We start from the raw sequence: 22,691 nt of genomic DNA, 5'->3' as shown, positions 1-22,691 counted from the left end.
ACTTAGAAGTTCCTGAGTCTTCACCTATATGTTATAAATTACAGTCAGAGTACATGACTTCACTGACGGAGCTAAACCAATGGCTATAGAATCTATCATTATCCTGACTAGATAACACACACACACACACACACACACACACACACACACACACACACACACACACACACACTAATCTAATAATGTGAGTGAGGATCAATAAATACCTCCATATACGGCAAAATCTTAAAAGTGCCATGTCTGTGGTATCAGGGCCGCCATCTTTGTGTCGTACGTTCTCATTTAGTTAACAAAGTGAAATGAATCTTTAAAAAAAAAAAGGCGTTGGTGTTAAGTTTATCGTGCGCTGTTTACTCCATTTTTTTTTATACCACGACAACATATAAAACAATTAGCCTAACCTAACCTAACCTATCCTAAACCAATTAGCTTAACCTAACCTAAATTAAAACAATTATCTTTCGTCGTCTTAAATTTACAAGGGAAACATTTCTTTGATTAACTCTACACTTTAAATAACACTAAGTAAGAGTTCTAATTTAAGTGTGAAGGATTTATAACGATTTAAAATACTAATAAATTCCGACAAATAAAGGATCACCTGAAGAATCGTCACCCCAGCCTGTTCCACCTGAAGGATCGTCACCCCAGCCTGTACAGTGAATATAATTTGTATAATTAGGATAACATAAATATATTCATTTGTGTTATGCATCTTTATTGTGAAAAGTTTAAAGAAAAAAAGATTAATATACACCTAACCTAACCATGGAGGGTCCTGACCCCACCTGAAGAATTGTCACCCCAGGTGTTGCCACCTGAAGAATCATCACCCCAGGATATCCCACTTGAAGAATTGTCACCCTGCCAAAGTCTGGGGTGACACTTCTTCAGGAGATCCCAAATAAATTTCTTGTTTTCTTATTTCATTTCAATCAAAATAGAAGAATTAATGTAAAGGAGAAATGTGTCAGAGGAGAAGAATGATTTTGTCCCTATGTGGTAGAACAAGATGGCTGGCCCGTGGTCACTGGGGGAGCTGTGACGCCACCAGTGTAAACAAACATCTCGAGCACGTGAGATTGTGAGAGGGGGGGTCCAATATCTCTCTCTCTCTCTCTCTCTCTCTCTCTCTCTCTCTCTCTCTCTCGTGAAAGTTAATATAGCACTAAAATTCTTATTACTGGTTGCTGAATAAAATCTTTTCTTTACTACACTGAATAAATTATGAATAACATTGTGTACTAAAAGCTACCAGTGATGTATAACAAGTATAGTAAAAATATATCATACCATTACAATATTCTCAGTGTGTTTGACAGTACCACTACCATCATCATCACTACCATTAACCCCCCCACCAAAGGACCATAAGACCACCAATACTACCCTCTTTACCTCAACTCCCCGACATTTACAGGCAAAGACAACAATAAACCTCATCTGAATTCTCGTAACACCCCATACCTAAGATACGAGAGCCAGTTGTAGTTAGGGCGGTGTTGTGGTGTTGCCGTGTATGTGCTGTACTGCTGCCATGATGAACGGTGGAGCTGATTTCGTTTCCAATGAGAAGGAAATTGTATAATATGGATCCTTGATAATGTGGTTCTGACCGAGCACAGCAACACTACCACTACTTTCTCTGATGATGAGTTCTGTGTAGCCCGAAAGGATAGAGAGATAATTAAGTTAGCTCAATCCCGTGTTTCCCCCCCTGCACCCATCAACTACTGGTAATGGTTCATAATAATAATAATAATAATAATAATAATAATAATAATAATAATAATAATAATAATAATAATAAAAATAATAACAGTTAATTAATAATATTTAAATCTCAGGTAACAAAATTAGGATCTTAATTTTTAATATCCAGATATTTTTATTTACTACTACTAAAAATAATAATAAAAAGAATACTAGTAAGTTATTACCGGTATTAGATTATTGTTGTTTAAATAATCATCATCAATAGTAATAATTGAAGAGAGAATTAATAAAAATATCCAAGGCCAACTCCACAATAAGGAGTCAATATGAGAAATAATCCACCAAAATATACAACTTTTACATAACTAATTCCTTCAGTACATACAACCCGGGATAAAAACAGCCGCCGTCCTTCACAAACATCAATACCTAGTAACTTTTCCATGATTCTAACACTGATTTTTTTCTTCCTTATTTTCCTCATAACAAACAAAAAATATTATAAAATTCCGCCAAATGATTCAGGTCGTTATTTCCTTCACGTTCACAGTTCGAGTTTGAGAATGTCTGGAAATTTGGGGTGAAAGTTGTCTATCGGTTTTCAGCTATGGTCTTCCTCCTCCTCCTCCTCTTCCTCCTACTCCTACTACTACTTTAGATTACAATGTATACATTAACTATGCCGATACAAATAATTATAATAATAATAATAATAATAATAACAGTAATAATAATAATAATAAACACTCATTAATTTTTTGTATTACATTATTATTATTATCATTATTATTATTATTACAATACAACAATGATGATGATAATAATAACAATAATAATAATAACAGTAATAATAATAATAATAATAAATAATAATAATAATAAACACTAATTAATTGTTATTACATTATTATTATTATTATTATTACAATACAAAAATAATAATAATAATAAACTAATTATTTTTATTACAATTTTATTATTATTATTATTACAATAGAACAACAATAATAATAATAATAATAATAATAATAATAATTACAGTACGCTATTGATAATAATAATATAAAAACTTCAATACCCACAATACTGTAACAATAACGCAGCCAATAATGTATCATACAAACTAGGATATGAAGCAGCATGAGGGAGGCCCACTGTATGCCTTCAAGAGTACAGTATGAAGCATTATCAGCAAGACAGCATTATTAAATTTGAATAATGAGTGGCAGTATTATATAAGTAGAGACTATAAGGCAGACTGTGAGAGGTAGCATTATTATAACAAGGTTCAGTATTACGAGGCAGCATTATTAAAATTGATAAGGTGAGGCAATATTATCAAAATTTAGATAGTATGAGGCGGTATGAGAAGCAGCATTATTAATATTTTAGCTTATGAGGCAGTATGGAGGCAGCATTATTAAAACTAGATACTGCACAATGAAGAAGTATGAGAAGCAGCATTATTAAAATTAGATAATATGAAGCATTATGAGAAGCAACATTATCAAGACTTAGAGCAGCATTATTAAGATTAAGCTAATTTTAGGCAGCATACGAGAAGCAGCATTATTAAAACTATATAACATACAACAATATCAGAGACAGAAAGTATTATTTAAAATATTAGAACAGTATTATTAACAGAGGAAGGAAGGAAGGAGGAAGGAGGAAGGAGGGGGAAGAGAAAGGGGGAGAGAGAGAGAGAGAGAGAGAGAAGAAGAAGCTGGACACAATGGGAGCATCATTAGTGGAGAAGCACCATCATGGTAGACAAAAATGGTGAGAGAAAGTGGGGGGAGGGAGGAAGAGAGAGGGGAAGGGGGAGAGGGGAGGGAAGGAAGGGGAGGGAAGTCAAGGCTCCTCACTTAGAATAAAAAATTGCAAGGGTGAGGAGAACGAGGAAGACAAGGACGGGAAGAGAGATAACAAGGACGGTGAGAGATAACAAGGACGGGAGGAGAGATAACAAAGACGGTGAGAGATAACAAGGACGGGAGGAGAGATAAAGACAGGGAGAAAATAACACGGACAGGGAGAGAGATAACATGGTCATGGAGAGAAATAACAAGGACGGTGAGCGATAATAATAATAATAATAATAATAATAATAATAATAATAATAATAATAATAATAATAATAATAATAATAATGGTTGCCCCTCGTGTGGCGAGGATGGCCGGCCCTAGGCCACCTAGGTGTGAATTTGTTTAAGGTGCAAAAGCTGTCGCCAACACAACAACCACACCCTGAGTTAACGAGCTGCATGACCCAGTGTCAAGGAATAGTCCGAGAAGACCGGAAGATCTCGCCAACTGCACTGGCTAACCATTACCCCGGAACACGATCCACAAATCGATTAACATCCAGATTCCCAATTAATGCTGGGTGGACAGAGGCAAATGGCGTAAAGAAACTTGCCCGTAGTTTCACTCTGCCCGGGGATCGAACCCGGGTCCACTCGGCGAGCGTGGTGACCATTACACCACAGGTCGCCTTGGTGAGAGATAACAAGAACAGGAAGAGAGATAACAAGGACAGAAAGAGAGATAACAAGAATAGGAAGAGAGATAACAAGGACAGGGAGAGAGATAACAAGGACAGGAAGAGAGATAACAAGGACAGGGAGAGATAACAAGGACAGGGAGATATAACAAGGATAGGGAAATAGATAACAAGGACAGGAAGCGATAACAAGGACAGGGAGAAATAACAAGGATAGGGAAATAGATAACAAGGACAGGGAGAGAGATAACAAGGACAGGAAGAGAGATAACAAGGACAGGAAGAGAGATAACAAGGACAGAAGAGATAACAGGGCGGGAGAGATAACAAGGACGGGAGATATAAACAAGGACAGGGAAATAGATAACAAGGACAGGAGAGAGATAACAAGGACGAGGAGAGGAGATAACAAGGACAGAAGAGAAATGGAAACAGGAGAGATAGCAAGGAAGGAGATAACAAGGCAAGAGAGAGATAACAAGGACGAGAGGGATAACAGGACAAGAGAGATAACAAGGATAAGAGAGATAACAAGGACGGAAAGAGATGGCACAAAATTCATTTGGTGATAGAATGGAATTTGAAGGAACATTGAAAATCAATATTAAAAAGAAGTATCTTGAGAGAACAATATAACATTTACTTGACTCAGTGTTTCAATAGAAGAACCGAGAGAGAGAGAGAGAGAGAGTTATCAAAAAGAGAAAGTGAGAGAAATAGAGATGGAAGCAAGAAGGAAATCAGAAGGAAGGTATGGAGGAAGGGAGAGAAGGAAGTGAAGCTGCCAGGGAGGGAGGGAGGAGTGGGAGCAGGAAGGGGAGAAAGGAGAGAGAGAAGATAAGGAGGGGTGGATGGAGGGAGGGAGGGATGAAGGAGAGAAGCAGGAAGGAGAGAAGGGAAGGAAGAAGCCAGGGAGGGAGGAGGAGAGGAGGGACAGGAGGGAAGGGGGGTGGCAGGCAGGAAAGGAGGGAAGCAGGCAGGAGAGAAGGAAGGAGGGAGGGAAGGAGGGAGGGAGGGTCTCCAGGTAAAGTCATTCAACACCTTTATGGCGTCAGTGTTACCAATCGCCACCACCAATACGTCCCATCGTCAGTGTTACCACCGCCGCCGCCACACGTCCGGCGTCATTTGCCAGTGGTAGATAAACAAGTTTTTGCTTTCGTCCATTACGGTGATGTCCCCGAGCCTCAGTGAGACCAACGACGCCCACACACCGATCCCTCCCCCCGTCCCCCTCCCACCCCTGCTGTCAACACCCAAACTCGCTACACCCCCAAGCTACACCCAACACTTAATGTCCACTCAAGAGAATAAAGATATGCCAAGATAAGGAAACAAAGGAAAACAGATATACCAGTAGGAGTGACTGGCCTGACGAGACGTGGAATCTGTCAAAAAATGTCCAGGTTATAGGACGGCAACACTCGGTAGACGGCGAGTGCATTTTTACCAGCCATAAATTCCCCGAGACATTTCTATGCTTGCTTGTCACCATTATTCTCTTCTTGTTATAATGATAATAATAGCTTCAGGAAGAGCAGGTTTTATTACCTTATGGACCCACTGAATATTGAAGAAACCCGGTGAAAATAAACTTTTAATGGCTCTCGCTGGTTAAATAGACTAACTGTTTGCCATTGTTTGGTTGTTTACACTGTGGTCTATTTACACGCTGAAACAATGTGAATTTGTATAACTATTTTACTGAATAGACATCTAATTATATATCTGTCTAAATCACGTTACTATATCAGGGTGACGACTCGCTTTACACTTTAAGTTGGTGTCACAAAAGGGCTATATAGTACTCATCTCTTGCCTTCCATTTGTGTAACACTCAATATCAACATGGCCACCAGGAACAAGGCAAGATACATCAACCAAGTAAAGTTTTAAACTCTGTATCACCAACAGTCTTAGATATATCACAGAAAACAAACCGTAAATGAAAACCTGAACTCAGAGGTAACAGACGGACGGAGAGATGTACGCTATAGACTGTCTCCTCCGACTTACCGTAGTTAGTGAGGGAGGAACTAGTTAAGCTTCTAATAAATTTCTTGTTCCCACGTGCTAAGCGAGAACAGCGACAATAAATACATAAAATATACATTAATTTAAGTTTCAGTAACTGTATAATTTGAAATTAGAGAGGGATATCTTTTTACAGTTACCCAGTTATATGATTATTTCTACAGTACCCAGTTATTCATGTGGTGAACCTAATTTGGTCTTTCTTGCAAATGTTAGTGTCACAGTAAATAGTGCACCATTAACTGTTTACATGATACATGCACTGCACGACACACCTCCTCATGGCAGGTCTTCGTCTTCGCTGGAGAAAGGAAGGTAATAATAAATTTGTTGGTCGCTGATGTTAATGTGCGAACTTGGTGTTGTCGCCTTGATGTCAAATATGTTCATCCTAGTCTTCATGGTTCTTCTTGTACAGCGCAGACACTCAAACAAACAGACGAACGGCGACAACTGCTTTATCGTTCCAGCAGACCGTAAATATGTACCCGAGGTGGGGTGTGGACACAGACGGGTCCTCTCAGTCGAGTTGATTTGTGAAGGCAGAGGGCGGACGCTAAGTGCTGCCCTCTCTCTACCTGACCCAACTGACCAGTCCATTTTCGTCATTCTCTTTGGTGATGTATTACGGAGACTCGTTTAACTAACACTAAATTGTGTTTTATATACATACTTTACTATAAAAAAGACATATATCATTATATTAACGCCTTCTCCATCATAAAACACTCCTACTTAAACATAAATAAGGTACTTAATTCTCAAAACTACCACCAGGAGTCAACATTTTCACAAGGCCAAACAACACATCGCAAGTCGGCCAGACAAGGCATCTGTGATACTGTACTGTATATATGAGGTAAATCAGTTAAGGCAATGAAGAAATATCCGGACACCAAATCAAATGAAGTAAAAAAAAAATGCATCTGTGGTTCTTTAATTGTTCATTCGAGGATCTGCCGACATTCTCACAACACGACAAATCATTCCTCATCATCGTCGACATATAATCCATCCTTCAGCTAAACAAACCCTGTGATTCTAGACGTGTGAGCTGAAACTTGTCTTGGCTATATATTTTTTTTACCCAGGTTACGCAATTTTCATTTAGGGTTTCCCACCTTATTTTTTTTTACCTCCCAGTGAAAGTTTTTGTCCCTCTAAAATTCCTCAAAAAAAAAACAACGAAAAAAAATCCTTAGCGTGACCATAGCCTTTCCTGTTGGTCGTAACACAGAGCCGTCGAGGTAGAAGGTGCCCCAGTCTTTCCTGTGGAAGGTTTATCTCAGTCACAAGCTCTGGTGGTGCAGGGGAAGATGTAAACAAGTATTCTTACTAAGTTACTACGTTAGATTTTCTTTCTTTTCTTCTCCTGACTGATGGTGGTAAGGGAACGTAACTGAATGGCTCACTTAAGATGCGTCAGAGTAAACACCCCCGCCGTTCCAACCACACACACACACACATACACACACACACACACACACACACACACACTGCGTAGATTTAAGGCAAGAATGACCTCCTAAGCCTGCAACACCTGCAATATTTCCCTCGAATCACATAAACCACAACATCCTCACTCTCCACCTCCAGCCCATCTACGAACACCTTACCACAAATCCTGACACATATACCCTAAAACAGGTCGTTAAAAATCTCTTTGGTAATCAGTCTCTTCAGGAACACCAACTTGCCTCTTGGCGACCTTAGGAAGTGCAAGAATAAAAGGATTGAAGTATAAAATCTCCGTTTATGGCCCAGGGGAAGACACGGGTGACCAGTGAGTCCTAAACCACGCAACATCCTGTAGTAGAACCTGCCTGTTGCCAGAGGACTCGACACTACCCAGGTGGACACGAATAGATAATGTCCTGTGCTTTGAGGAGGACCTCTCACCTGGTCGAATTAGGCCGAAGGTTCTGTCCTCCACAATGGCTACTACAGTACAGACTCCCGTAAGCACTAGGTGAGACAGACCCCCATAAGCACCAGGTGAGACAGACCCCCCCATAAGCACCAGGTGAGACAGGTAGACCCCCATAAGCACCAGGTGAAACAGGTAGACCTCATAAGCACCAGGTGAAACAGGTAGACCTCCATAAGCACCGGGTGAAACAAGTAGACCCCATAAGCACCAGGTGAAACAGGTAGACCCCATAAGCACCAGGGTGAAACAAGGAGACCCCATACACCAGGTGAGACAGGTAGACCCCCATAAGCACCAGGTGAGACAGGTAGACCCCATAAGCACCAGGTGAAACAGGTAGACCCCATAAGCACCAGGTGAGACAGGTAGACCCCATAAGCACCAGGTGAGACAGGTAGACCCTATAAGCACCAGGTGAGACAGGTAGACCCCCATAAGCACCAGGTGAAACAGGTAGACCCCCATAAGCACCAGGTGAGACAGGTAGGTCCCAGGTAATGTGTCCAGGTTGACGGCCGCCACCTCCCTCATCGGTGGACCCCAAAATACCATTACTTAAGCCAATGGTCGACTGCGCGCCAGTAATTACCTGATATAGGACCGTTCACCTCGTCCCCCCTGTCACCACTGATCCCCCACCACGTACCCCGTCTCCCTCCCTCCATGATGCCGCTAACTGCTGCTCCTGCTACTGCTACTGGTGTTACTGCTACTGGTGTTACTAGTACGGTGTTGTTGCTACTGCTATGGTGATATTGTTACTCGTATTACTGCTACTGGTGTTGTTGTTACTCGTGTTACTGTTACTGGTGTTACTGCTACTGGTGTTACTAGTACGGTGTTGTTGCTACTGCTGTGGTGATATTGTTACTCGTATTACTGCTACTGGTGTTGCTTTTACTCGTGTTACTGCTACTGGTGTTGCTGCTACTGCTATGGTGTTACTTTTTTCGTGTTATTGCTCCTGGTGTTGTTGCTACTGGTACTGTGTTGTTTTTACACGTGTTACTGCTAATCGTGTTATTGTTACTTGTGTTACTGCTACTGCTCCGTGTGCTTACAACAGCCTCTGAGACCAATACCCTGACACTGTTCCTTATAACCATCCCTGATACTGTTATGGTCCAGGACCCCCCCGCCCCCTCCTTACCCCGCTAACTACCACTTACACCTCCAGTCAACACTTATTAGATCATCAGGCACCAGTTAGTTAAGTCACGAGTCACCACTTACTACTACAGTCACGAGTCACCAGTTAGTTAAGTCATGAGTCACCATTACCATCAGGCACCAGTTAGTTAAGTCATGAGTCACCATTACCATCAGTCACCAGTCATGAGTCACCATTACCATCAGTTAAGTCATGAGTCACCATTACCATCAGTCAGCAGTAATTACACATAATATAGTATACATGTATTTATCTAACCCCATCGTGAGTCGTATATAATGACTCATAAAAAAGTCATGACTAAACAACCGTCCCTGAACATCTGAGTCATGACGGGGGTAGGGGAAGGGGGGACTGACTACGCCATGGTGGACTAAATGCTAGAAACTGATGATTCCCCACAGGTAAGAGGCGGTAGTTATGGTTAAATGGCCTCACCTGGGTAATTAAGGGTAATTACATTTATCCTATACCTGGTTTCCATGACAACGGATCGACATACCCCCCCTCCACTCTCTCCCATCATCCCTCAGTGATTTATGATAAATATTGTGAATCAACTGTAGGTTAAAAAATCTAACCTGACTTAACCCAAACCATCCTAACCTATCCTGAGTTAACCTAACCTAAGCTAGCCTAACCTGAGCTTACCTAACCCAACCTAACATTAACCTAACCAAACCAAACCAGAACTTATACACAAACATTCGACCTGCTGGGATGCTATACACTAATTCTTTCTCTTTTTTGTGTTGTTTTTGGTTTGTGGTGGAATTGTGTGCCTGTGTCCAGTAAATTGTGATACGCCATTACGTTGGGAAGTTTTAAATACAGGTTGGACAGATAGATAATGGCTGGGTGTAAACAGGAGCTCTCTCTCTCTCTCTCTCTCCTGGGCGGCCAAAAGACACTGTAGTTTACTTTATATTTATTTTTATATTTTTTTATCTTATATAATTGAGTAATGTTTTCTATCTGGGATTTTTTTTTCAGTTCATGTACGATTAACTTAACCTAACTTAATCTAATCTAACCTAATACAACCTAACTTAATCTAACCTGATCTAACCTAACCTAACCTAACACCTTAAAGACACTATCCTACAAGTTTGGTGGTATTGTCCATCAGAGCAACAAGAAGGTATTTACATGTGATCTTCACTTTGATGAACAGGTAAACAAAAAGGGTGGTGAGGACTGGTGGTGAGGACAGGTGGTGAGGACTGGTGGTGAGGACAGGTGGTGAGGACTGGTGGTGAGGACTGGTGGTGAGGACAGGTGGTGAGGACTGGAGAGGTGGATAAACGTGTGGACAAACCAGCTAAATAAGACAGGTGAACAGGACAGATGGACAGGGGAGGACAGGTGGCTATACTGACCACCTGTCCTCCCCTATAGCTGGTCAAAGTGGTTTGTCATTACAGGTGGATAAGGCAGTGTGGCCCGGGGCGGGGCAGGGCGGTCCACCCATCTGATACTGGGCGTGGTGGGGCGGTTCTGGGGTCTCACCTACTGTAGGTATGAGTGTGGCCCGGGTGGGGGGGGCCGGGGATTCACCTGGTGCAGGTGTCAGTATTGCCCGGGGCGGGGTGGGGCGGGGCGGGGTGATAGGTGCACCATCAGGACACCAAACTACTTGCTTCCTGCACCTCCTGCTACGTCATCGTCACCAACCAGTTTCAGTGTCGCTGTAACCTTCTTCTGTCGTGTTCCCCCACAATAAGCATGTATGTGTGTGTGTGTGTGTGTGTGTGTTGTGTTCCCCCACAATAAGCATGTGTGTGTGTCGTGTTCCCCCACAGTAAGGATGTGTGTGTGTGTGTGTGTGTGTGTGTGTGTGTGTGTGTGTGTGTGTGTGTGTGTGTGTGTGTGTGTGTCGTGTTCCCCCACATTATGTGTGTGTGTGTGTGTCGTGTTCCCCCAGATGTGTGTGTGTCGTTCCTCCACAGTAACGATGTGTGTGTGTGTGTGTGTGGTCTTGTTCCCCACAGTAAGGATGTGAGTGTCGTGTCCCCCACAGTAAGGATGTGTGTGTCGTGTTCCCCCACAGCAAGGATGTGTGTGTGTCGTGTTCCCCACAGTAAGGATGTGTGTGTGTGTCGTGGGATGTGTGTCGTGTTCCCCCAGAGCAGGATGTGTGTGTGTGTCGTGTTCCCCCACAATGACAATGTGTGTGTCGTGTTCCCCACAGTAAGGATGTGTGGTAAGGTCTCAGGTAGGTGTTAGGTGTCTACGGTCCTAACCTAACCTAACCATTTCGTTCCTAAGTAAACTTGAGGAGCACAGCAGGAGCACAGCAGGAGCTTCGAGCGGTGGCTGAGGTACTGTACGCGTAATGTACCTCGTTGTACCGTGACTCACCTATACCAGCCTATTGTACCTTGTATTTCATTAATGTTATGGTACACCTGCGTTCTCACTGGTCGATCTGGTTATAAGAGATTTTCAGACGGTCAGAGTAACCTAACCTAACCTATCTATCTTAACCTAGCCTAGCCTAACCTAACTTCACCTAACCTAACCTGCTGCTGTATTTTCTAAGGAACGACCACAAAGCTAAACCGATCACTGGTTCCGGATACCCACAGGTTCCCCCAGATCGAAACCGAATTGATGGCGAGCAGACGGACTGATGACACATTTCAACTGAGTTCCCAGAAAACTGTCGCGAGGCCAGATGGAAGTAGAAGAGAAACAACCTGAAGCTACAACACCTTTCGTCTAAACCCCCCCTCCCCTCCCCCCTCTCTGCCTACAGCCTTATATAAATGGGGATCAAATGGACTTAGTTATCTAGAAATGGCTTCCTATAACTCCTGCCACTTGAATGACCATCACCTTATCGCCTTGGGTTCATGACGGTATAAGGCATGTGAAAAATTACATAGTAAAACAACCGCCACACACACACACACACACACACACACACACACACACACACACAGTAAAAAGTGACAGGCTAGAGAGTCGTATCATACATCAACTACCACACCAACACTTTCACTACACCAACTCTTCCTTAGTATATAGTGTTGATCCGGCTCATCCTCTCGCTGCCTCTTCTCGTTAATTACCAACATAAATAACCACAAGAGCTAACATTAAGGAATCTGTGTTGACTATGACCACCCACAGTCTTACCACACAGCACCACCACCAACCCTCATTACTATCACTTAAATAAACACAAAAAATAGCGATAACTTATATGGGGAATGGATGACATGAACAGCACTAAGGACATGGAGCACTCAGCTGGGTAGTAGGAGACGGCAGGTAGTTATGGATAGGTATGGAGTAATGTAAATAGATACCTGTGTACCATCACCTAACTATGGTACCCTCAGTAGAAGAACTTTGGATTATAATGCAGTGTATAGGAGACTGCAGTGAGGCTGTGCACCATACGCTTTATACAGAAGTGAGACAGTGTAGTGAAGCTGTGCACCATACACACAATATACACAGGAGAGTGTAGTGAGGCTGTGCACCATATACACAGGAGAGACAGTGTAGTGAGGCAGACAGAGGTAGTGAGTCGCACAGTTTCCTGCCGTACTCTGTTATTATATGTGAGCGTGATAGATCGTCAGAAACTTGTGTAGGTGCGACTGTTCACCTCTCTCACACACACACACACACTGACCTATGACTCTACAGACCTATGTACAATTACAGATATAAAACACAACCATTTCATGTATCAATGTGTCATAAGCTACTGTGACCTCCAGATAACACGTTGAGAAATTACTGTATTCAGCATCATGGTAATTCACAAGAAATGGAAAGAATGAGATGAGATTCGTTAAAGATCTTTACTGTTCTCACTGTGATTATAATATATTTGAGATACATTATAGATGGTTAAACAAGGGGCCTACCTCCAGGACTACCCCCCCCCCCCCTTTCTAATCTCGTATAAATTTATCCTTGAGCAAAATTCACACGATCGTCTGACTCTAACTTATAACACATATCATAGTGAAGAAATTACCTTAATAAATTTGCCATAATAAAACGTTTATAATACTTGTATTTCTTTTCAGTATTCGTGTCTTGCTTCTCGTTACATCATCCTTGAAAAGACAAAAATGATGATTGTCTTAACAAAAGAAACTGTTACACATTCAGCAAGACTCCCTGTTCTCTACTCCACTTGTTGTCATCAGTACACACACTCTCCTCCCTATCTCCTCAAGCCATCACAACAATAATCTTACATATCATCAAGTGTAAAAATCTGTTCCAATTTCGAGCTCAGGACGCTATATGAAGAGTCACACTCCCGCCACCCACAGTGCATCTCTCCTTGTAGTTTCTTGTGTCTCATGAGAGAGAGTGATAAGATATCGCCAGATTACACACCTTCACCCGTCATTACCGCATACTGCCATTTCTAGCGATGCCGAAGGTCGAACCCTTGTGACTGGCTCGCTGTCTTTGTACTTGTATACTGTACACACGTAGCTTAGGAATATATTTAGGCATGTATATATCTAACCTATATTTATGGAGATTAGACATATGTATGAACACAAACATGCATGTGTATATGCATGCATCCTTATACACAGGTATAAATGTGTGCATTATATAATTATGTACTTACATGAAATCATATACTGTACATGCACATATAAATGCTTCGTGTATGAATATACATATATGTATACGTGTACGAATATATGGATGCATGTGCATACATAACAAGGCATCGAATTTCTAAACCTTGAAAGTCCACTGCGCCAAGGCTGGATCCCTGAAGCAGTGGTGGACGCAGCAGCTGGGGGTTGTTCACTGACCATGGATTGTTCGTTCACCCAAGGATTGTTCCACCATCAGGAAGCTCACCCGACAGTATTTTCATTACACTATTGTCGTCGTATCTACAGACTCGGATAAGAATGAGCCTGAGGGTTAATGAGCCTCTAAGAGCAGAGCAACAAGTGAGAGCAGCGGTGAAAAACAAAAGTCAACTAGGTCCTGGAAATCATGAATCGTACCTCCAAATTTAAGAACAAGAAAATTATTATTATCATCCAGATCATCAAATCCCGTGTATGTCATCCACCTGGACGCCTGTATAATAAGCACAGGAACTGTACCTTCAGACGGACACCGCAGAGACTTGAGTCAGTTCTGATACTATAAGGCTTATATAACTGGGACAGGTTATAAGCTTAGGGTTGACAGCTGTCAGGTACGACACGGGTGACCAGACTAGATCACCTGAAGAGTAGACATCCCAGATCATTAACCACCCTAACAGTAACTGAGGGTGTTAGGTTGGTTTACCTTCGGTTAAGTTATTAGATTAGGTTCGATAAGTTAGATTAGACTAAATTTGATTAAGTTAGATTAGCGTTAGGGTGGTTAATCTTAAGGTGGAATAAACTAGCATGTCTAATCTTGAGGTAATGAAGCAGATGCCACAGTGACATTTAAAATCCCAAATAACAAAGCTAACACAAACCAACATACATTATATACAAGCTGGCCAAGTCATCGTTTAGAACAGACCTACTGCAGCGGTGGACACAAGAGGAAGTGTTAACTCTCTAAATATCCTGGACAAGATTATCACGAAAACTGTGCCGACTATTTTTTTTACCTGGCATGAGTTTCCTTCCCTCCCCGCCCCCTCCGTTATGTGTGCTGGCCGCTGAGTAAACAAGTTAGGCAAACCCTCTGAGTAGCCGCGTTTTCTACCCAGTAACAAGCCCTCTGGGTGGCCGTGTGTTCCACTCAGTAACAAACCCTCTGAGTGGCCGTGTGTTCCACTCAGTAACAAGCCCTCTGGGTGGCCGTGTGTTCCACTCAGTAACAAACCCTCTGGGTGGCCGTGTGTTCCACTCAGTAACAAACCCTCTGAGTGGCCGTGTGTTCCACTCAGTAACAAACCCTCTGGGTGGCCGTGTGTTCCACTCAGTAACAAACCCTCTGAGTGGCCGTGTGTTCCACTCAGTAACAAACCCTCTGAGTGGCCGTGTGTTTCACTCAGTAACAAACCCTCTGAGTGGCCGTGTGTTCCACTCAGTAGCAAACCCTCTGAGTGGCCGTGTTCCACTCAGTAGCAAACCCTCTGGGTGGCCGTGTGTTCCGCTCAGTAACAAACCCTCTGGGTGGCCGTGTGTTCCACTCAGTAACAAACCCTCTGGGTGGCCGTGTGTTCCACTCAGTAACAAACCCTCTGTGTGGCCGTGTGTTCCACTCAGTAACAAACCCTCTGGGCTGTGTGTTCCTCTCAGTAACAAACCCCAGTAACAAACCCTCTGGGTGGCCGTGTGTTCCACTCAGTAACAAACCCTCTGGGTGGCCGTGTGTTCCACTCAGTAACAAACCCTCTGGGTGGCCGTGTGTTCCACTCAGTAACAAACCCTCTGGGTGGCCGTGTGTTCCACTCAGTAACAAACCCTCTGGGTGGCCGTGTGTTCCACTCAGTAACAAACCCTCTGGGTGGCCGTGTGTTCCACTCAGTAACAAACCCTCTGGGTGGCCGTGTGTTCTACTCAAGAACAAGACCTCTTGAGTGGCTACATTTTGTGCCTTGTAAACAAGTCTCAAAATACCAGCATTAGCATTAAGTAAACAAAGGCCCCATAATACCAGCATTAAGTAAACAAAAGCTTGACAACAATAATAAGAGTAGACCCTCGTGTTCCAGGATGGTTGACACTAAGGCGAGCTATGCGTGAATCACCTTAAGGCAAAGACATTATCACCAACACGACAACCACAACTTGAGTTAACGAGCTGTATGACCTTGTGTCAAATAATAAGTCCATTATCTCCGGACTACCCATCAACTGCACAAGTTAATTCATCATCCTGAACACGATCCACCGATCGATTAACATCCAGGTTCCTAATTACCGCTGAGTAGACAAAGGCAAATGACGTCAAGAAATCTTTTTTTATTCAGTTGGGTTTTGTTTTTTGTTTTTGTTATTTTTACACCACTCATCAGCTTACTAGCCGTTCGGGGGGTCGGTCTATCCAGTTTTAATACAGGAAGATACTGGAATCCGGGAAACCTGTAATGTTTGGTGGGTCACACTGGATAACACCCTTCTCATGGTTGGGGCAAGCAAGATTCGAACCCTTGACATAACCGTGAGAGATACGCGCGTTACCGCTCAACCATCTTACTATCTTAATGCCCACAAAATTGAAGTTTTTGCCACACTTCAACTTTTTATACACTCTAATTACCTACTTTCATCTCACCGTAACCATTATATTTGTTCCTGTAAAATATAACTATTATTTTGTACTTTACCTGTGATGTAATTCAGGTGCTGTACCAAACCCGTCACCCAGGGCCGTATTATACCTCTTCTCAGTATTATCTTCATATAAATTATCTCTTTAATTTTATACCACAACACCAGACAGCACCAGACGCGGCCGCCACTCACCAAGGAACTAAACTCCAGACCAGGACGTCAACAAGAATTAGAAGCGTGAGCGCGAGTTCTCCCTACCTGCGTGCGCCCTCCACCTCTTCCTGACCCACCAGGTGAAACACGAGGTGGTGACTCACAGTAAAGCCACATTACTCATCCCTACCTGCCCGGCCGCCCCCCTCTCTCAAACATTACTCATCCTCACTCGTCCCGCGGGAGTCGAACTCGTGGTTGTTACAGGATTCTACGTTAAATTTCCCCGATAACTTATCTAAATGGCCCACTAAAACCCAGAATAAGGTCAAAGTGGCATCAAAACAACACTGAAACTACCTTAATAAAATGCCTCTCTTTTTTTTTTTAGACCAATAAAACTTAAGACATGGCGATAAAGATCTTTGAAAATACAGACCGAAGACTCTCAAATGTCCTACGTTAAATCTTCCGATGGTAAGGATTGACACAGCATATATAGACACTAAACTTCTTGTCCCGTTACACCATCTTGGACGGACACCCACTGTATGTATCGTAGCTTAAGTTCGCCTCTGGAATACACATCCTCACATCAACATCCGAGGACCCAACATCCTTATCAGCCCCCTCCTCGATCCCAACACACCCTCGCCCAAAATGAGAGAGAGAGAGAGATAGCGAAACATCCCACACGGTACCAGACCAGCATCACAAAGGGTCACGCGATAAATATTCCTTTTAAGTGAAGTTGTACAAGAATCCACACGAATTGATTAACGTAAGAATTTCTCATTTAAAAACATGATTAAAATTACACTGAGACTCTACCTAACTTAGCACCAAATGGGAGAATAAATTAATGTGTATACTGTAGATAATATAAAGAGAGACCAAGTATGATGTTAATGTTATTTCTGTGTTAAATCTTAAGTCAACCAGTTAAGAGGATTTCTCAACTTACTAACATTCGTGAATCCGAGGTCAGGATTTATCTTAATAAGTGGCAGCGACAGGTAACACTCAGGTAGACACGGACGTACACCCTGGATCTGTTTTTGTCATCTGGGCAGGTTCAAACCGCAACACACACACACACACACACACACACACACACACACACACACACACACACACACACACACACACACACACACACACGCACACACACACACACACACACTTGAATGGGTACGTAAACACCTATACTAAGCACCAATACACAAAAATATACATACAAAAATAAACACATACACAAGCACAAAAACATACACGTCAACACACACAAACCTATACACACACCAAAACACACACACACCAAAACACACACACACCAAAACACACACACACACACACACACAAAACCAAAACAATACCACTCCGTCACACACTCAACCCGCCACCCCTTCCCCACACGTCAAGATAACACAAACAGGTTATCAGTGTCGCAGGTGTCGTGGCACTACTAGACATCACTGTGGCGAAACTTATGTTGGTTTCCCGCGACCCACCAAAAAAAAAAGGATGCATATTGAACAGGTCCCCCCCCTCTCTCTCTCTCTCTCTTGACATTTAGACGAATTCTCTATCACTGCTGGAGAGAGAGAGAGAGAGAGAAGGAACTTATCTCACTTATAGTTCCTCACCTGCGGTCTCTCCCCATTGGTTCCTCACTGGTTACTCATTCAGGTAGTTCGTCACTCAGTCACTCATTTACACAAGGACATAAGATTTAGGCCACACGAAAATCGAAATTGCACATGACCGTATCACCCTCCTCCTCCTCCTCCTCTTCTCAAAGACCACACCACCGTCCTACTTCTCTTCTCACACAAAGACCGCACCACCCTCCTCCTCTTCTCGAAGACCGCACCGCCATCCTCCTCCTCTTCTCAAAGACCGCACCGCCATCCTCCTCTTCTCAAAGACCGCACCACCCTCCTCCTCCTCTTCTCAAAGACCGCACCACCCTCCTCCTCCTCTTCTCGAAGACCGCACCACCCTCCTCCTCCTCTGCTCAAAGACAGTACCACCATTCTCCTCCTCTTCTCAAAGGCCGTACCACCCTCCTCCTCCTCTTCTCGAAGACAGCTCCACCGTCCTCCTCTCGCTAACAGCTCCGACTAACACTTCAATACGCGAGCTTCACATCTTCCTGGGACTACTAGACGCTACAAGGCTTCACCTGTTACACACCTGTCCCCATCACTCCGTGCTCCCGATATTCAGTGACGTAAGTGCAAAACAGATGAGCTACGAGAACCGCACGAGCTAGACACGTAATTTGTGTAAATATTACGTTTGTTTATCTTTCCGCTTTGTGACCTTCACCTCGATCTGTCATCATAAACTGCGAGTGAAAATTTTAACTAAAACTCGTCCACTTGTTACCTAAGATCTACACGCGCATAATGGGACTTCAGTAACTGCTAGCACAGTACTTACGATATCAGTGTCACTAAAATTCGTGGATATTAAAACGATTAAAGTAATACCAATATTATAACAATACAGTATTATTATTATTAAAGTATAACAACTGGCGGCTGCCCGACGAACGCATCTGGCGGCGAAGAAAACGAAGTGGAGAAGAATTAAAAAGAAAAATATGAACGACTTCGACCTAAACATTGGTACAGTACTTGGTAATGGTGTACATTCATGGGTTCGCTGTGACCTGCTAGTCTTATCTGATCTATTTGCGATTCAAATTAAATCAGTTTTATCATAATGCATAATTTTCTTTACACCGTTCAACTAATTTCTGGCATATATATATATATATATATATATATATATATATATATATATATATATATATATATATATATATATATATATATATATATATATAAAGACGTGAATACTCGTGTCGCCGACCTCGATGTCGCTGCTGACAATAACAATAATAATAAATTTACAACTCGCCTGAGGTCTCGCCACACCACCTGCCGCTGTCATTCAAGGGAATGGTGTAAGTTTCCGCCTATTTTCTTCTTTTTCCTGCATAAGGAGACAGGACCCAGGGGCGGCAAACTGTCCACTCAAACACTGAGTTACGAAAATATTTGTGAAAGACAAGCGTGTACCTGTTGGGGTGTTGTAAACAGTTCAGAAAGTGAGAATAATATTAGTGTGTGGTACAAGTGTTGTGAGGCTGAAGGTTGTGGTGTTGTGTGGCCCTGTACACATAACTAGTTAATTTACCCGTTGCCTCAGTTTTGATCAGAGATCACTTAACCAGACTGTACCAGACATCGTGCGCGTTTGGGCGTGTTGACATAATTTAGTAAGCACAAAGAGTCCAGTAGATCAAGGAATGTTATCAGTCAGTGAGCACGTGTGACCCGCCGGGAGTGACGTGAAGCCTCACACCTTACAGTGATGCTTTCCTTAGATGTTTGTATTTCTTATCGCTGATTAATTAGTACTGTGCTGTATATCATGTAACGTGTACTGCTCTTCAGTCAACATGGAGTGTGTAAGTGTGACTGTAACACCGTACAAACGTAGAATTATACGAGTTAACACTAAGACTACACCCCACATATTAACAGTGTATAATTACATGCTCTAACGGCGTGTAACTCATACAAACTGACTGCAAATTTTGATAAAACTGTGTCAATCATGTAACAGTGTATCTGTGACTCACATTTCAGAACCGTAACGTTACAAAACTGTTATGGACCGTGTAACAGCACGACTGTAAATGCAACGTTACATCACTGTACTGCAGTACATGTGACTATACTCTGGAGTTTTATCTCTTATTTTAAAGTTGGTGGAATAGTGGAATTGCTAACTTTGTTAGGCGCTTAAAGTCCTTGGTTGTTGAAGCGCAGTAATAACATTACAACAAGTGACTAATACTGTGTTATTCCAACAATGTATGACTATACATCATTTTGACAGTAACACTATCACAAATACTCAACGATTGTAACGTGAGGTAACAATAGTACCGCAATGCAGTAGGTACGAGTGAATGTACAACAGGTGGCAGTAACACTTCTGTACGTGTGTAATATTGAAAACTGCTGCCTATCTACCAAATTCTACCCCCGCATGTTCCTCATGCAACTCATGTAGGATAAAAGAAAACATTTACAATTACTCGTACAGTAGTTGTGTAACAAATAACTGAATGGGTGCATAATAACAAAGAAAACTGCAAGATGCTGCGTAATTGACGATTATCCCTATTAAGCATATATATATATATATATATATATATATATATATATATATATATATATATATATATATATATATATATATATATATATATGTGTGTGTGTGTGTGTGTGTGTGTTTTGATAAGGCACTTAATCTTCTTAGTTGTGTTTTCTTAAGTTTGTTGGAACTTTGAACATAAATAATTTAAAACAAAATACTTTTTCTAGTCTATAGGCGAAGATCGAGGGGCGACATGATAGAAGCGCATGAATGGAAAACGGGATTAAAGGTGATACCGTATAAATAAGCATGTACAGGTATTGCACTGTACTGTACTTAAACTATCAAATTATGAGAAATTTAGAATTAGGAAGTAAGTAGCTGCACATTGGCTCGGAAACTGAGTTGTGGGTAAGTGGAACAAATTACGAAACACCATCATTAACTCGAACTCGTTGTGAAGTTTCAATATAGGATCGAGAATGGAGATATACGTGTCATAATGGGTTGCGTGTTAACAGGAACTACCTCGCATGGACTAATGGACCTACTACAGTTTTCTTGAGTCTTATGTTCTTAAATAAATACAATCACTGGTAAAGGCACAGGTTGCTACGTGTTACGCCTCATGTAATTCTATAATCAGAGGAGCTATAATATACAGTATGGCGCCGTGGTGACGCAAAACAAATGATCATAATCCAGCTAATACGCAAAACAAATTATCATAATCCAGCTAATACAAACTTTATATTGAGGATGTAAATATGTTTGAGGACAACAGTACTCAACTTCTCATGAGTGATATGAGTGATATAAGCCACGTCAAGAGGATCCAGTGTAAGTTATTCACTGGATCCACAACCACGACCTACAAACCGTGGCTTTAAGCAGTAATTGTACCGTGACTTTCAAGTGTGGCACGAGAACACCCGCTTTATGAAAGGCAAAAAATTTCCAAATAAATAAATTACCAGTTTAGTCTTCCTATCAACGCCGAGCGGAGGGACACGCGGCTGTTACAACGGTTGTCAGTGAGGCACGTAGAGGGAAGGGTGTCTGCTGTTGTTGGTATGTTGCTCTCTAGACCATCTAACACACTGCTGCCCCCTCATGTGTCATTCAGTTCACCTCCAATATTAACTGAAAGTAAAATTGCATCATGGTAACTGGAACTAGGATTTCAACCACGCTCAGAAATATTACTTATACACCTGACTTGTTTTTTATATAAAAAATATATATATATTATGCAAACAAAAGGAAATTTAAGGAATGTCATACAGCAATAGCTGCTGTTACCAAAGCTCACGCACTGTACTAGTCCTTGCTACGACCACGACTGACGCTTGTAGGAACTGTTTGAAAGGTATGGCCCCCTCCCCCTCTGGCACACACTGCAGTTTACCACACCGCACTGCCTCTCTATACCTATAAACTATCTTCTTCCTATTAAGAATTTTGTTGAGGGTTCCCAATGACTACTGTAACATGTCGTCCTTTATCAACGACCTTCCTAATATCTTGTCTGCTACCTTACACTCTTCTCACTTAATTAAGACTCAGTTCTCAACAAACACACCAGACCTTCTTGAGGTGCGTTGCCTGGGTGTAAACTTTACTGCCTCGCTCGTTGGATTCAGTGCAAAGTGTAACGCTTCCTGCTATACTTCACTACTCTTAAGCCACTTCCGCCCCAGTGCCCTATACGCTGACCAACAATAGCTGCACACATTTATATTAATAAAGGATAACTCGCAATCTTTATACAGT

General features: G+C 42.1%; 1 protein-coding gene across 2 annotated transcripts in view; it reads right to left on the bottom strand.

Moving 5' to 3' along the window:
* LOC121876624 (protein Wnt-5b-like) overlaps nucleotides 1-22,691 on the bottom strand; it is a 76,899-nt gene that overhangs the window by 53,189 nt on the left and 1,019 nt on the right. Inside the window, exon 2 of one of the 2 annotated variants that reach the window (XM_042381904.1) lies at nucleotides 21,893-22,061. The exons of the other annotated variant lie outside the window; for it this stretch is intronic. The gene's annotated coding sequence lies outside the window, so the exon portion shown is untranslated. The remainder of the gene's footprint in view (nucleotides 1-21,892; nucleotides 22,062-22,691) is intronic. 2 annotated transcript variants of the gene reach the window in all.

The sequence above is a fragment of the Homarus americanus genome, unplaced genomic scaffold (assembly GCF_018991925.1).
Source record: "Homarus americanus isolate GMGI-L3 unplaced genomic scaffold, GMGI_Hamer_2.0 scaffold28, whole genome shotgun sequence".
NCBI classification, from domain to species: Eukaryota; Metazoa; Arthropoda; class Malacostraca; order Decapoda; family Nephropidae; genus Homarus; species Homarus americanus.
This window is presented reverse-complemented; position numbering and strand designations above follow the sequence as displayed.